Below are 13,586 nucleotides of genomic sequence, written 5' to 3'. Positions count from 1 at the left end.
GATTCAAATAAAGCAAAGAACAACACAGTAGTTGCATTTCTAGAAAATTTGGTATATTTAAAAACATGCAAATAAATTAGATCCTAGGCTGAAATAATTGTAACTTTTTTTTTAACATGTAGGGATGTCCATGAGTCATTCAAAAGTTTGTTTGATGCAAAACAATTCTTCATTATATGGGACTGTCTCAGACTTTGCAAGATATGTAGCATTCCTGCCCCTACTCCCACACAATGTAAAAATATTCTCCAGTACTGGTTGGCAACCAAAAATTTCTAAAATACCCCTTCATGGGTGGTGTGCTACCCCTTAAGAATCAGTATTCTATATTATCTCGTCTTTGGTTCAAGTGTCATTTCCCTTTCGGCATCTCAGATCCCTCTTTATCCTTTGGTGGGTTATTGTTCCGTTTCTTCTATGTCCTTTGTGGATATTCTTCAAGGCGTAATCCTTGGCCATCTCTCTCTCTCTGCTTTGTTGAGACATAATTTATACAGAATACAATTTACATATATATATCAATGAGTTTTCTGTGTCTAGAGTTTTACCTGTTACAGAATTTCATATTAATTAAATCATACAGTACTTAGTGTTTACTAATCATTTCTTCTACAATATATAATCTGCTATTAATCCCATCCTGTGTCTTTATTTCAGATATTGTATTTTTCACCTCTGGAAGTTTTGGGTTTATTTTTACTTTTCTGGGTTTTTTTTCTGAAGTATAGTTGATTTACAATGTTAATTTCTTCTGTACAGCAAAGTGACTCAGTTATATATATATATATATATATATATATATTTCTTTTTCATATTCTTTTCCATTATGGTTTGTCACAAGATATTGAACATAGTTCCCTGTGGTATATAGTAGGACTTTGCTGTTTACTTTTTTGTTTTTAACAGACTATTTTTTAGAGCAGTTTTAGGGTCACAGCAATATTGAGCAGAAGTATGGAGATTTCTTATATACCTCCTACCTGTATACATGCATAAAGATTTACTTTTAAAAATCTTATCCATTTTTTTACCTTATCATGTTCACGCTTTTTTCTACCTTCTTTAATATGAAATATATATATTCATATATGTGAAAATTGTTTTAAATTCTTGGCCTATTAATTTTATTACTCGTGTTACATCTGTGTGTGTTTCTATTGATTTCTTTTCATTCTGTCTTTCTGTTTTTCTTTGGTCATGTGTCATTATGTTCCCACTTTTTTTCAGGTATGACAGTTTTTCATTGGCTACCGATATTGTGAATATTATGTTGAGGAATGCTGGGTGTTTGTTTGTTTTGGACTTTTCCTGGTGCACATTTGTTTGGAATCAATTAGATAGTTTTAGGGTTCATTTGAAACTTGCTGGAAGCTAGGTGGGTTGAAATCTAGAGCAGCCTTTTGTCTAAGACCAATATGCTAATAGTCTAAGGCCGCTACTAACTTCTAAAAATTCTACCCAGTGCTAAGTGCCTTTCTACATTGGCTGGTGGGAACATGAACCAGTCCCAGTTTTGTCTGATCTCTGGGAGTTGTTTAGTCTACTGATATCCAGTAGATTTTTCTCCAGCCTTTGGTAGTTTCTGCTCCTGTATGTACAGACCAGGACTGAGACAGGTACTTGAGGGGCTGTCTCTGCAGTCCCTGGAGCAGTCTCTCTGTGTCCTTCCTCTCTGATATTCTGCCCTAGAGATTCTAGCCCATTTGGCCTTTCTGCAGACAGAAATGTGGGGCAATTGTAGGGCTCACCTCATTTGCTTCCTTTCTTTCAGGGATCATAGTCTTGAAATGTGTACTTTTGAGTATTTCCAAATTCTTGTTTCATATTTTTCACTTGTTTCAGTTAGGAGTGTAAATCTGGTCCCTGTTAATCCATCATGGTCAGAAGCAAAATTCTCCACTCTCCTTGAAGAGTCCATCATTCATCCAAATATAATAGTTACCTTTATGAGGCTGTCCCACAAAGCTGAAGCTCACTCGGTGACCTGTCACTCAGGCATGTTATGTTGTTAGATTTCCAACTGTACATTAGTCAGTTCCACATGAATTTTTTCCTGTCTTGTCAAAATTGACAACTTTTTTCCTTTTTCTTAGGGTTCACAAAAGACACTGTTATATTTTTTACCAGATATCCAGACTCTTCGTTTTGAAGTTATCTTTGAATCCTTATACTTTTTCACTGCCCATATGTCATTGAAGTCCTGCAGATTCTTTTAAAATTTCTCATCTGTCTTGTTCTCTCTATACCCACTGCCACCAATGTAGTCAAGATGTTTGTTATCTCATGTCTTCTATGTAAAAATATTTTGTAACTGACTCTCCGCTCTACTCTCTCCCACACTAGTTCAATTTGCATAAAATATTATTCATTGCATTGATGTGTTTACAAAATAAAGTGTAAAAGGCTTGCATTGGAATATTTGACATTATCCAGCTCTAACCAGTTTTTCATAACTTCTCTTCCACACTAGCTTTAACTTCCACTTCCAACAAAACCCTGAGGATATTCTAGTACATGGTTGCTCCTCAGTGTTTTGTGAGCCTGTCATGCTAATTCAGGCCTCCACGCCTTTGCTCATGATATTATTTCTGCTTAGAATTCCCACCTCCATTTTGTCAGATTTTCTTTATGTCCTGCCTTCTTGTAAGATCCAGTTTAATTTCCACTTATGATAGAGAAAATCTAACATGGATCTTTATCTAAGCTCTGGACTAAATTTTTTCTTTTCTACACCTATTGGCTTTTAATCACATGATGTTACAGAGTATTAGTCAATGACTTATTGTGGTCTCTCAGACATTCCCATTCAATATACTCAACCAATCACACCCATGCTGTGATGGTGTGTACAGCAGGCGAGAGGCCAAGTGCTGACCTTCCAGATTCCTGCCTTGCTTGAGTTGACCCCATGACTTCTTTTATGCTGTGTTACCTTTCCTTCCTACATTTTTTCATTAGGCTGTTTGTTAAGGAGCTAAGTGAAGCAAACTGAGAAAGGGAAGAAAAAAAGGAGGAGAAAAAGAGAAATTTCATTTATTTGAAACAAGAAAATAATGAGAGTTTTTAATATATAGATAGAAACAGATCTGGTAAAGCACTATGCACATAATTCCAGAAGGAGTTCCAAACTTTCTCAGACAATTGTTTGTGACGCGAATATTGTACATCTACCAAGAAGCCTATTGTTGAGCACTTTCTTCTTGGAAGAAGTATAGTTATAGTGACGAAGAATGCGAGTGTGCTCAGGAACTTCTTTGGGTTCAAATCTCATCCCCAAAGCTTATGAGATGTGTAACTGTAGGCACTTTGTTCTCCGTTCTTTGGCTTCTTCATGTGTAAGATGGAGATACTATTAATCTCTACTTCACAAAGTTGTGAAGCTTAAATGAGATCTTCTCTGTGTCCAGTGGGCTGATGGGAGGAAAGATGTTTTGGTGACATTTTCAATCTCCTGTTAGTTGACAAAATAAAAAAAAAAATAGACTGAGATGGATAGAGTTTGGTTCTTTTGGTTTGGAATAAGATCTAATTCTGGCCACCATTCAAAAGTTTTTGACTCCTGGAAACAACAGGTGGATGAGGCATCAGAAATTCACTGTAAGAGCTAGTTCATAAAACTTAGTTAAGTTTTTGATTCAGCTTTGTCCATCTCTTCTTTTTCTTTCTCACATATTCTCCTCCAGCCTCTCTTGGGTGGTCCCACAAACCTCAGAATTTCAGATTTAGATAGGATTTCAGGTATAAAAGGGGTGGGGAGAGAGAGAGAGAGAGAGAGAGATTATTTTGAATCTCATTCAATGAAATAGAGACAACTGATTTGAAAAAAAATTAATCAAACTAGTTATTCAGGCACATAGCAAAATTCTCCTCTAATCCTTTCTTGATTTTTCTCTTTTTACTTTTAAGTGCATTCAAATAAACATGTTTGTGCAGATGTAGTAATATATAGCTGACTCTACAATCACCTATGGCATCTTCAGACTGGCTTCTGCCTATCTCATATGTATCATAATCTCCTATCATCTACACAAGTATTCAGCTATAAGCATCTGTCGAGTGATCCATTAGCAGCACCTTGACAACATAATCATGATTCTAAGCAGGAGGAGTTTAGGTGGAAGCTCTTCAAGAAAGAATTCAAAATTTAAGAGAAGCATAAAGCTTAGCAGAAAAGATATCTAGGTCAGAATCCATCACCTCTGGTTTTCAGGTTCCTAATTTTGTTCTCACCTTACATGGTTCTATCAAACCATTATCAAGCAATGCTGATTAAGTTTTCCCCCTGCCTACAGCCGTGTTAGGATTCTGATAATGTGAATTAATTGGTTATGGTTCCAGTCATTTGGAAGTTTTCTGAAAGGTATTGTTTCTAAGCCTTTTCATATTTTAATGTTAAACTGTGTTAAGTGTTACAGTATGTGGTGAACTCCTATTTAACGATAGTTTATTTTTATTTATTTAGTCTACAGATAAAAAACTTAAGGCACATTTCAGTAATTCCAAAACTCCCTCATTAATCAGGGGCATATAACTCTGGAACCACTGATAGCTCACAGTGTATAAAATTCATGTATAAAGGTGATCAAGAGACACATTGGAAGTAATATTTTAAAAGAATGAAGTGCCAACTTTGGGACGTATCCAACAAGGAGTAAATCAGTGTGGATTCAACGGTATATCAAAAAATTGTTACTCTTATTTTTATTGTGGTGTGTTTGTGTGTGTGTGTGTGTGTGTGTGTGTGTGTGTGTGTGTGTGTGTGAGTAGGAGAGAATGGGTGAAATTACAGAGAGTGTGTTTGGAATTAAGGCAGTAATAAGACATCTGTTGGTCATTATTGGTCATTATTATGTGCCAATTGGTCATTATTATGTGCCAATCCCCATGTTTTATATGCATTATTTCATTTATTTCTCACCAAAACTTATGAATTAAATATTATTATTTTCTCCATGCTTTAGATAAGAAATAAAAATTTAGAGGAGCTAAATAAATGGCAGAGCGAGGGTTCTAGCAGTTCTGCCTCATGCTGAATCCTGAATGTCGGAGTGCACTGTGTATATGAAACCACCTGTCCCCAGTGGTATAGCAGAAATAAGGTCAACAATGGCTAATGCCAACTCACATCCATGAGATGCTTTGTAGTTTACAAGGCATGTTCACACTTTTTATTTCCTTCAAACCTCTTAGTATTACTGTGAGATAGTATTTTTATTATTACATACACTTCACAAAAGAGGAAATTGAGAATTGGGGGGTGCTGAATAAATTACTTAAGTTTGAAGAGCTGGTAAGACATAAACCCAAGGTGAAACTCAGGCCTCTGATTCAAGATCCCCTTACTATTTCCACTGCATTTCAGTGCTTCCAGATGTAAACATACAGTTATCAAAATCAAGCATGTGTATGCTCACGTGTGCTAAGTATAAACTTAAGTTGCCATTGTTTATCTCTCTTTTGTTAATAAATAAACCAAAAGATAATCCTGGTGGACTTTGGGCTATATGGCATCTAACATACACCACGATAAGATTAAAAAAATCTCTGAATTATTGAAAAATAATTTATTTACAACAGGCCCAGCATAGAGAAGATTAGCCCCTGGCTCTTGGTCTGGCAAGGATGTCCTCATAGGAAAGTTAAAATGGGGAGAGATAGTATTTAAAGAAAAATATCACTGCAGAACCCTTGACATACATCCCACAAAAGAGTTAGGAGGGAAATGAAACTGGAAAGGAAACTATCAGATTTCTCGGACAGGATTTAGCTGTGACAGTTTTATCCAGAGGTGGACAAGATATTTTTTCTTCATCATGATTTATGATGTATAAGAACTAACTTTCCTGTCCAGATGATCTTTGCCATTTGCAGTGACTGCTATAATCATTATTAGATTTTATTTTCATGGAGTGGAAGTATTATCTCCAGGAAACTTCATAAAATTACTCTCTTTCCAACACAGAAATCTGTATTGGATGTTAATCATTATCCAATTGTTTTTAGTAACAACTAGCAAGAGAGAAGAGCACATTGGACTAATGTGGGGAAATATAGAGAGAAAAGCCAGGAGGCTATGCCATTTGATGGGAAGGATAGGCGTGATTTTGGTGCTGGGAGACCTTCATTCAGTCACTTGGTCATTCAACAAACATACAACCTGCCCTATGCAAGATGCTGTTCCAGGTACTGAGATACAGCACCGCTAGCTCTGAGCTTGTATTCTCATAGTCAAGTGAAAATAGCCAGGTAGCAGCACATGCTGGTCTCTCTTCCCCCATCCTTTGTAGCTTTCTCAAAGAATGTCATCAAGGCACACAACGCTAGTATTTTAGATCAAATGTATTTTACCTGGAAAGAGGTACAATAAGCAAAATGAGCCTGGAGAGAAGAAATATGTTTGGAAGAAGCTGTTTTGCTTTTTCTCCTTCTCCATATTTCCCGGCAGAGTGGAGGCTTGCAGGATAGGGAGCAGCAAATAGTGGTGAAGCAGACTCGAAACAATAGAGCAGAGGATGTGTTTGAGAATGTGTCAGAGTCTGGCATATCACCCAGGAGCTGGTGAGGGCTTAAGCCGAGTGGTATGGAAGGTTATCTCTTCCCCTTGGGAGAGTCTCCAAGATAACTCAGATTCCTGTTATGCCAGGATTATTTCTGACATAAGGTTTGTGTGGGTTACGTAATGTCTTCTACTAGCAGGATTGATTGTACAATGAGAATTTCACTCTTGGGAGATATTTCTTCTGCTTTCATAATGTATCCAAGGAGATAGGGAGAACATGAGTTGGGGAATCAGAAGTGGGGGACACAAGGTCCCTGAATTTTGAGAATGAAATTTTATAGGCTTGGAAAGAAGTATATAGTAAAATAAACATGGTTGAAAATGACAGTTCCCAAGGTGTGGTCTGGGAACTCCTGGGTGCCCTCAAGACCATTTGGGGGGATCCATGATGTCAAAACTATTTTCATAATAATAAGATATTATTAATATATTAGTTATTATTTTCACTCATTCTCTCATCAGTGGTTTTTCATTTTCCAGTGGCTTGATGAGATGTTTGATATTACAACAGGTGGAATGTAGTAGATATGAGAATCTAGTTGTCTTCTATAAGCAAGACATTTAAGATATTTGTAGAAATGCAAACCAATGCCACTTTTCTCACTACTTTTTGTCTTTAAAAATATAGTTGTTTTTATAAAAATATATTGGTATATTGGCAGGCAATGTGTTAGAACTATTTTAAACAAGTTAATAATTTTTAAATATTCTGTTTTAATTTCTGCTATGGCATGTATAGCATATAACATATAAACAAAAGTTCATTGGGGTCTTTAATAACTTTTAAGAGCAGAAAGGAGTCCTGAGACCAAAAAAATTTGAGAACTGATGCCTTAGAATATTAGAGGAAAAAAAGAGTTCAGACATTTGTTAGAATGTGAGAGAGAAAAATCATACATTATCTTCTATCGTCCTCAAAAATCAATTGAAAAATGACAAAAAGAGTGAGAAACAAAAATGGAAGCTATATATTCAATGAAATTAAGAAATACCTAAAATTCTGATCTAAAACATTTGAAGAAGGATGACTAAGCATAGTGAATTGTGGACTAATGTAAGAGAAGAGAAAATGCCACCACAGGATGGCTCTTGATGAAGACCTTGGACAGAGATGGCAGAATACATGATTGTCTTAATAGGCAGCACATCCTTACTTTTTTATTCTATTGCTGTATAATTCATATACCATAAAATCACCCTTTTAAAGTGTTCAATTCAATGGGTTCTAGTATGTTCACAAAATTGTGCTATCATCACCACTAATTCTAGAATGTTTTTGTTGCCAAAAAGAAACCTGTACAAATGACCCAATTTCGTTCCTTCTTATGGCTAATATTCCATTGTATATATGTACCACATCTTCTTTATCCATTCATCTGTCGTTGGACATTTAGGTTTCTTCCATGTCCTGGCTATTGTAAGTAGTGCTGCAATGTACATTGGGGTACATGTGTCCTTTATAATTATGGTTTTCTCAGGGTATATGCCCAGTAGTGGGATTGCTGGGTCATGTGGTAGGTAGTTCTAGTTTTAGTTTTTTAAGGAACCTCCATACTTTCTCCATAGTGGCTGTATAAGTTTACATTCCCACCAACAGTGCAAAAGGGTTCCCTTTTCTCCACACCCTCTCTGGCATTTATTTTTTGTAAATTTTTTACGATGGCCATTCTGACTGGTGTGAGGTGATACCTCACTGTGGTTTTGATTTGCATTTCTCTAATGATTAGTGATGTTGAGCATGTGCATTGACCTAGAGTCTGTCATACAGAGTGAAGTAAGCCAGAAAGAGAAAAACAAATATCTTATATAACGCATATATGTGGAATCCAGAAAAATGGTACAGATGAACTTATTTGCAGGTCAGGAATGGAGATGTAGACGTAGAGAATGGACATGTGGACACAGGGGGGAAGGGGAGGGTGGGATGAATTGGGAGATTAGGTCTGACAAATACACTACCATGTGTAAAATAAATAGCTACTGGGAACCTGCTGTATAGCACAGGGAGCTCAGCTCACTGCTCTGTGACGACCTAGATGGGTAGGATGGGGACGGTGGGAGGGAGGTCCAAGAGGGAGGGGATATAGGTATACATATAGCTGATTCACTTCATTGTACAGCAGAAACTAACACAACATTGTAAAGCAATTATACTTCAATAAAAAATAAATAAAAGAAAAAAGAAACCTGTATCTGTTAGCAGTCACTCCCCATTCTCTCCAATCTGTAATCTACTTTCTATCTCTATGGGTTTGCCTAGTCTAGACATTTTATATAAAGGGAACCATGCAGTATGGGGTTTTGTGTCTGGATTATTTCACTTAGCATAATGTTTTCAAAGTTCATCTATGTTGTAGCATGTGTCAGTTCTTTAATAATTTTTATGGCCGAGTAATATTCTGTTTATCCATCCATCAGACAATGAACATTGTTTTTTCCTAATATTTTGCTATTATGAATAATGACGCTATCAACATTTGAGTACACGTTTTTGCATGGATATGTTTTCAGTTCTTGTTTTGAATGTATCTAGGTGTGAATTTTCTCAGTCTTATGATAACTCTGTTTAACTTTTTGAGTAAATGCCAAACTTTTCCACAGCAGCTGTGCCATTTAACTTTCCCACCAGCAATGAATGAGAGTTCCAGTTTCCTTGTATCCTCATCAATACTTGTTGTTATTCATCTTTTTAATTATAGCCATCCTTGCAGTAAGCAGTGTCTCATTGTGGTTTTGATTTGTGTTTCCTTCTTTTCACATGCTTACTGGCCGATATTTCTCTTTGGAGAAATATCTGTTCTAATCCTTTTCCCATTTTAAAATGGTGTTGTCTTTTTATTGTGAGTTGTAAGAATTCTTTGTATTATTAGATACTATTCATTTATCAGATCTATAATTGGCAAATATTTTCTCCAGTTTTGTGGATTGTCTTATCACTTGTTGATGGTGTCTTCTGATACACAAAGTTTTTAACTTTTATGAAGTTCAATTTATCAAATTTTTCTTTTGTTGCTTTTGCTTTTGATATCATATGTAAGAAATCATTGCTTTACCTGAGGTCACAAAAATTTATGCCTATGTTTTCTTCTCAGAATCTCAAAATTTCTAGCTATATATTTTTAGTTATATACATTTAGGTCTTTGGTCCATTTTGAGTTCATTTTGGTGCATTTGTATGTATAGTGTGAGGTAGGGGCTCAACTTTATTGTTTTGCATTTGATATCCATTATTCCAAGCAGCATTTGTTGAAAAGACTGTTCTCCCCCTCACTGAATTGTTTAGGAACCTGTGTCAAAAATCAATTGACCATAAATATGAAGGTTCCCCCCTCCATACTCTCTATTCTATTCCATTATCTATATGTCAGTGTAATACTGTCTTGATTACTTAAGGTCAATTGTGGTAAGTTTTGAAATCAATGTGAGTTCTCCAGCTTGGTTGTGCTTTTCAGGATTGTTCTCGCTGGAATTCTGGGTCCCTTACATTTCCATATAACTTTTAGGATCAGCTTATTTATTTCTACAAAAAGGGAAGCTGGGATTTTGATAGCTATTGCAGTAAATAATTTGGGAATTATTGCTATTTTATTAATCATGTAGTTTTTGTCCTTTGTACTATTAATATTGTGCATTATGTTGGTTACTTTTAATACATGGAACCAATTTTACATTCCTGGGATAAATTTCATTTGGTCATAGTTTGTGGATTCAGTTTCTTAGTGTTCTGTTGAGGATTTCTATGCCTATATTCACAAGGTATATTGATCTGAATTTTCTTGTGATGTCTTTGGTTTGGGGATCATGGTAATATTGGCTTCATAGAATGAGTTGGGAAATGTTCCTCTTTCTTCTATTTTTTGGAATAGTTTCTTCTGTGTGCGTGAAGAATTCATGTTAATTCTTCCTTAAATATCTGGTAGAATTCACCAGTGAAACTTTCAGGTCCTAGGATTTTTTTGTGTGTGGGGGGGATATTTTTGACTACCAGTTCAATTCAGTCTCTTTACTTTGATGTGGTTCTATTCATATTTTTAATTTATTCTTTAGTTGATTTCAGCAGTTTGTATCTTTCTAAGAATCTGTCTATTTCATGTAGGTTATCTAGTTTGTTGGCATACAATTGTTCATACTTTTAGCTTACAATCCTTGCTAATTTTTGTAGTCTGTAGTAATGTCCTGTATTTCATTCTTGGTCTTTGTGATTTGAGTATTCTCTCTCTCTCTCTTTTTGTTTTTTTCCTTGATCAGTCTACCTAAAAGTTTTCAGTTTTGTTGGTTGACCTTTTCAAAGAACAAACTTTTGATTTCATTGATTTTTCTCCATTCTTCTATTTTCTATGTAATTTTTTCTCTCATCATATTTATTATTTCCTTCCTTTTGCTTTATTTGGATCTAGTTTGCTCTCCAAATTTACCTTGAAGCAATGCTGTAGCTACATTTCATTCATTTTGGTTTGTTGTGTCTTCATTTTTATTCATCTCAAAGTATTTTCTAATTGCCCTTGTAATTCCTTCTTGGACCAGTTGGTTATTTGGAACTGTATTGTTTAATTTCCACATATTTCTGATTTCCCCGTTTTTTTCTGTTGTTAATTTCCAATTTCATGACATTTTGACTGAAGAACATTTGTTGTATGATTTCAGGCCTTTTACATTTATTAAGTCTTGTTTTATAGCCTTATCTATAGTCTATCCTGGAGAATGTTCCATGCACTGAAAAATAATATGTATTCTGCTAATTTTGGGTGGAGTGTTCAATAGATGTCTAGTAGGTCTCTAGTTGGTTTATAGTGTTGTTCTATCTAGTTATTCTTTCTATTATTAAAAACAAGCCATTGAAACCTTCAAATAGTATTGTTGAATTGTTTATTTCTCCCCTCAATTTGATAAATTTTGAGGCTCTATTTCTATTGTTAAGTAAGTAAATGTCTATGATTGTTAAAACTTCTTGATACATTGACATTTTTATTATTTAAAAAATTTTAAATTTATTATTATAAAATTTATTATTTATATATTATTATAAACTGTCCTTCTCTGTTTCTAGTTTAATTTTGTCTTAAAGTTTGTTATATGATATTCATTTATCCACTCCAGGTAGTTTTTGGTTACTGTTTGCATGACGTATTTTTTTCCATCCATTTACTTTCAACTCTTTTTGTATATTTGAATTTAAGTTATCAAAATGTAAATGGCATATAATTGGATCATATTTTTAGTCTATTTTGCTAATCTTCGCTTTTATACTGGAGTATTTAATCCATTTATATTTAATTTTTGATAAGGTATGATTTACATATGCTATTTTTCTATTTGTTTACTATGTGTCATTTTTTTTATTCCTCTTTTCCATCATTACTGGAATATAAATTCTCTCTATTTATTGATATTCTCTATTTGGTGAGACATCATTCTGTAATGTTGGAATTCTCTGTTGGATGTGGCTACTGAAGTCTCTTTTGAGTTACCTTAGTGATCATCAAATGATTGGACAGAGATTTCTATACCTAGGAGTAAGTTTGAGAAATGTGAACAGTCTCTATAAAGAAAACTTTAACACACTCCTGAGTGATGCAAGGGCTTAAACAAAAAGAACCTCATAATACTTTTGAATAGGAGGAGTCAATATAATGTAAATATCAGTTTTCTTTAAGGAAATGTATTAACACAGTAGCAATAAAATGCCAAGATAATTTTGGGGCATTTAGACAACCTGAACCTTGAGTTTGTATGGAAAAAATAAATAAGCAGAGACAATTGTGAATAAAAGAATAAGATATCATACAGTTAGATGAATCAAAACAGTGTGGTAATGGCAAAAAACGTGGGCGGATAGCTCAATGGAACAGAGATAACAGTCCAGCAGCAGCTTGATGCACATGGGTATCATCTCAAATCAGTGGAGAAAAGATGAATAAATTAAATAAATTATTGAATTATTATTATTGGATAAATTCTGTTTGGAGAAAAGTTAACCATATAGAAATAAATTATAATAACGGAGTGGCAAAAAAATTTTAAGTAAAATATAAATTTCATTAATCATATAAAGATTGAAAGATTATCCTGCATAAAAAGGATGCCTAGGAATAAAACACCATTAATCAAATTGAAAGATGAACAAGAAACTTGTAAAAACTATTTGCCATTTATAATTTCTATAAAATATATGGAAAGTTAGAACCCAATAACTCAATAAAAATGGGTTAGGGATATAAAGAAGAGCTTAAGGAAAAGGAAATACAAATGTCTCTTAAACATGTGAGTAGGTACTCAACTCACAATAAAAGAAATGCAAATAAAGACAACGATAAGTACCATCTTTTACCTATCAGATTGACAAAGAGCAAACGTTTCATATCACAGTATTACCATGGGTGTGAGAAAACTGGTATGTTACTGGTGGGAGTGTGATTAGGACAGTTCTTACTGATCACAACCTGGCAGTGTTTACACAGATTACTAAAGCAAACACCTTTTAGTTCAGCAACTACACCTTTGAGAATGTAACCAACAAATATACATGCACATGTGGGAAACAATATACCTACCAAGTTATTTAGTACAGCATTGTTTATAAAAGCAAAAGAATAAAAACAACTTTAATATCTGCCCATAAGAGCCTGAATAAATTATATACAAAAGAATGTTACACAACTTACAGAAGGAAAAAAATAACTAAAAAAGAAGGAAAAAAAAGAAAAAGGGAAGAAAGGTAAAGAAGCTCTTTATATATTAATGGGAAAGATCTCCAAGATATATTTAAAATATAAAAACATCAAAATGCAGAATAGTATGTATAGGGTGTACCAAAAGGGAAAACAATAAATCTTTTTATTGCTTGTACATCTGGGAAGACACAGAAGAGCATTTGTTTTCTGCAGGGAGGGGGACTAGAATTGGGATACTGGGATATAGAAATTATGCTGCCTAAATTTTGAAAACTATTCCTGCATTTTCTATTCAAAATATAAAAATCATAAACAATTCAACTACCACCAAAACAAAAATGGAAGAGAAAAATAAA

Source organism: Aethalodelphis obliquidens, unplaced genomic scaffold, assembly GCF_003676395.1.
Source record: "Aethalodelphis obliquidens isolate GAN/ISIS:26980383/991018 unplaced genomic scaffold, ASM367639v1 scaffold3, whole genome shotgun sequence".
NCBI classification, from domain to species: domain Eukaryota; kingdom Metazoa; phylum Chordata; class Mammalia; order Artiodactyla; family Delphinidae; genus Aethalodelphis; species Aethalodelphis obliquidens.
Note: the sequence above shows the minus strand (reverse complement) of the source record.